Source organism: Lipotes vexillifer, unplaced genomic scaffold, assembly GCF_000442215.2.
Source record: "Lipotes vexillifer unplaced genomic scaffold, Lipotes_vexillifer_v1.1 scaffold763, whole genome shotgun sequence".
Classification (NCBI taxonomy): Eukaryota; Metazoa; Chordata; class Mammalia; order Artiodactyla; family Lipotidae; genus Lipotes; species Lipotes vexillifer.
In genome coordinates, this window is record NW_006770909.1 from 5032191 (window position 1) to 5037044 (window position 4854).

Here is a 4854-nt window from a genome sequence, read left to right on the forward strand (position 1 = left end):
GGAGCCTGTGCAGCCCGCCACTGCCAGGGTCCCGGGATCCAGGGATAACGTCCCCGGGAGGACGCAAGGCGCGCCTCAGGCTGCTGCAACGTCACGCCGGCCTCTGCCGCCGCAGGCCCGCCCCGCACTCCGTGCCTCTCCCTCCCCCCCGGCCTGAGGGAGCCAGAGACCCCGAGTCAGCGGCTCCTTTAACCCCGTCCTGTCTGAGCGAAGAACAGACGCCCTCAGGCGACCTACACACAGAGGCGGGGCCCAATCCAAAGCTGAACCCCGGGAGCTGTGTGAACAAAGAGAAAGGGAAATTTCTCCCCGCAGAATCTGGAGCAGCGGATTAAATCTCCACAATCACCTTGATATACCCTGCATCTGTGGAATACCTGAATAGACAATGAATCATCCCAAATTGAGGAGGTGGACTTTGGGAGCAAAGATATTTTTTTTTCTCCCTTTTTCTCTTTTTGTGCGTGTGTATGTGTATGCTTCTGTGTGTGATTTTGTCTGTATAGCTTTGCTTTTACCATTTGTCCTAGGGTTCTGTCTGTCTGGTTTTTTTTGTTTGTTGGTTGGTTTTCACTTTAAAAATTTTTTTCTTAATAATTATTTTTTATTTTAATTATTTTATTTTACTTTAATTTTATTTTATCTTCTTTCTCTCTTTCTTTCTTTCTTTCTTTCATTTATTTCTCCCTTTTATTCAGAGCCACGTGGATGAAAGGCTCTTGGTACTCCAGCCAGGTATCAGGACTTTGCCTCTGAGGTGGGAGAGCCAAGCTCAGGACTCTGGTCCACAAGAGACCTCCCAGCTCCACGTAATATCAAACGGTGAAAATCTCCCAGAGATCTCCATCTCAACGCCAAGACCCAGCTCCACTCAATGAACAGCAAGCTACAGTGCTGGACACCCTATGCCAAACAACTAGCAAGACAGGAACACAACCCCATCCATTAGCAGAGAGGCTGCCTAAAATCATAATAAGGCCACAGACCCCAAAACACACCACCAGACGTGGACCTGCCCACCTGAAAGACAAGATCCAGCCTCATCCACCAGAACACAGGCACTAGTCCCCTCCACCAGGAAGCCTACACAACCCGCTGAACCAACCTTAGCCACTGGGGACAGACACCAAAAACAATGGAAACTACGAACCTGCAGCCTGCGAAAAGGAGACCCCAAACACATTAAGTGAAGCAAAATGAGAAGACAGAAAAACACACAGCAGATAAAGGAGGAAGGCAAAAACCCACCAGACCTAACAAGTGATGAGGAAATAGGCAGTCGACCTGAAAAAGAATTCAGAATAATGAGAGTAAAGTTGATCCAAAATCTTAGAAATAGAATAGAGGAAATACAAGAAACATTTACCAAGGACCTAGAAGAACTAAAGAACAAACAAACAATGATGAACAACACAATAAATGAAATTAAAAATTCTCTAGCAGGGATCAATAGCAGAATAACTGAGGCAGAAGAATGGATAAGTGACCTGGAAGATAAAATAGTGGAAATAACCACTGCAGAGCAGACTAAAGAATGAAAAGAACTGAGAAGAGTCTCAGAGACCTCTGGGACAACATTAAATGCACCAACATTCGAATCATAGGGGTCCCAGAAGAATAAGAGAAAAAGAAACGGACTGAGAAAATATTTGAAGAGATTATAGTTGAAAACTTCCCTAATATGGGAAAGGAAATCGTTAATCAAGTCCAGGAAGCACAGAGTCCCATACAGGATAAATCCAAGGAGAAACACGCCAAGACACATATTAATCAAACTATCAAAAATTAAATACAAAGAAAAAATATTAAAAGCAGCAAGGGGAAAACAAAAACACACAAGGGAATCCCCATAAGGTTAACAGCTGATCTTTCAGCAGAAACTCTGCAAGCCAGAAGGGAGTGGCAGGACATATTGAAAGTGATGAAGGAGAAAAACCTACAACCAAGATTACTCTACCCAGCAAGGATCTCATTCAGATTTGATGGAGAAATTAAAACCTTTACAGACAAGCAAAAGCTAAGAGAATTCAGCACCACCAAACCAGGTTTACAACAACTGCTAAAGGAACTTCTCTAGGCAGGAAATACAAGAGAAGGAAAAGACCTACAATAACGAACCCAAAACAATTAAGAAAATGGTAATAGGAACATACATATCGATAATCACCTTAAATGTAAATGGATTCAGTGCTCCAACCAAAAGACATAGATGGCTGAATGGATACAAAAACAAGACCCGTATATGTGCTGTCTACAAGAGACCCACTTCAGACCTAGGGACACATAGAGACTGAAAGTGAAGGGATGGAAAAAGATATTCCATGCAAATGGAAATCAAAAGAAAGCTGGAGTAGCAATTCTCATATCAGAAAAAATAGACTTTAAAATAAAGACTATTAGAAGAGACAAAGAAGGACACTACATAATGATGAAGGGATCGATCCAAGAATATATAACATTCATTGCAGCTCTATTTACAATAGCCAGGACATGGAAGCAACCTAAGTGTCCATCGACAGATGAATGGATAAAGAAGATGTGGCACATATATACAATGGAATATTACTCAGCCATGAAAAGAAACGAAATTGAGTTACTTGTAGTGAGGCGGATGGACCTAGAGTCTGTCATACAGGGTGAAGTAAGTCAGAAAGAGAAGAACAAATACCGTATGCCAACACATATATATAAAATCTAAGAAAAAGAAATGGTCATGAAGAACGTAGGGGCAAGACGGGAATAAATACACAGATCTACTAGAGAATGTACTTGAGGATATGGGGAGGGGGAAGCGTAAGCTGTGACAAAGTGAGAGATGGTCATAGACATATTTACACTACCACATGTAAAATAGATAGCCAGTGGGAGGCAGCCGCATAGCACAGGGAGATCAACTCCGTGCTTTGTGACCGCCTGGAGGGGTGGGATAGGGAGGGGGGGAGGGAGGGAGCCGCAAGAGGGAAGAGATATGGGAACACATGTATATGTATAACTGATTCACTTTGTTATTAAAGCAGAAACTAACACACCATTGTAAAGCAATTATACTCCAATAAAGATGTTAAAAAATAAATAAATAAAAAATTAAAAAATAAAGAATGCCTACTGTATGCCAGACGTTATATACATATATGTAAATTAAATCTTCTTTGACAACCCTTGTTATGTAGAAACTAATCAACCCCTAATTTATAGATGAGGATATTAAGAACCAGGGAGCTCTATACCCAGAGCCTACATTCCTTCCACTGGGCTACATTTCTTCAAAAACAGGCATGCATATACAAGAGAGAGCTTGTGTGAAAAGGTGTGAACCCTTTTTTGAGTCTTTTTTTCAAAAACTTCTTGATTTTCTTCATTTACTCACTTTTCCTCAGATGTTACAGACATGCTAATACATGTATAATTTTATAGCTTTTCTGCTTCTCTTTTTCCATCAAAATCATGATGTTGAAATGTATACTATCATTTGAAGTCACAGAGTTATGCTAGTCTCTGTTTTCTTTATCAGATTCTATTCTTTTTAGTTCTTGAGGCAGTATAATAGCCTTGTAGATTGTTGGGGTAAAAGATTTTCACTTCGTTTAGTTCAGTCTGGGTAGCTTACGATGTCAAAGAAAGAGGTGTTGTGTATGCTATAGATACGTATTTTCACATTTTTGTTCTCAGTCCAAAAGAAAAGGAAACCTCTTCAGCTATTCAAAAGAAGTTCACTGTCTTTATTAACTATAAACAATGGTAGAGAGGAATCATCAATTTGGATATTAAAAGGAAAGCAACCTTATGATTACCAGTAGGGAGAAGGAAGCAGGGAGGGGCAAGATATGGATATGGGATTAAGAGATACAGACTACTATGTATAAAATAGATAAGCAACCAGGGTATATTGTATAGCACAGGGAAATATAGCCAACATTTTGTAATAACTTTAAATAGAGTATAATCTATAAAAATATTGAATCACTATGCTGTACACCTGAAACTTACATGATATTGTAAATCAGCTATACTTCAGTTTTAAAAAAAGAAAGGCAAACTTGTGTTGACCAAAGAGTTGTAGTGAACTTGACATGGTTAAGCTAACTGACACCTCAATTCAGGTGTGAGTATATCACACCCTAAGTTATTTACAGCACATCTTGAACAGATAATGGGATGGCCAGGGAGAGGATATTTATTAAAATAAATAGCATCATATCACAGAGAGAAGTTTGGGGATTATCACTATTTTTCTAAACTCCTTTTCAGGGCAAAACATGTGTTTGAATGGTACCTGACGTGGCAACAAAAGACAAAAAAATCAATGAAGAGGTGAATCAAATTGTTATGGGCTGAATTGTGTGCCCCACAAATACATATGTTGAAGTCCTAACCTCCAGTACCTCGGAATGTGGCTATATTTGGAGGATAGAGTCTTTAAAGAGGTAATTAAAAAATGAGGTCACTGAAGTGGGCCCCAATCCAATATGTCCTTATAAGAGGAGGAGATTAGGATACAGACAGTATATGTGCACCGTAGAAAGGCCACACAGAGGACACAGCGAGGAGGCAACCTGTTCTCTGCAAGCCCAGGAAACAGTCTTCAGGAGGAAGCAAACCTGCCAGCACCTTGATCTTGAACTTCCAGCCTTCAGAACTGTGAGAAGATTAATTTCTGTTGTTTAAGCCACGTAATCTGTTGTATTTTATTATGGCAGCCTTAGCAAATTAATACACGCACCTTGGAAATTTGTTGAAAAATATGCCAAAGAAGTAGCAGTAGCTATATTGTACGTTTTTGTATTTGCAAAATATATATATATATATATATATATATATATTTTTTTTTTTTTTTTTTTTTTTTTTTTTTTTTTG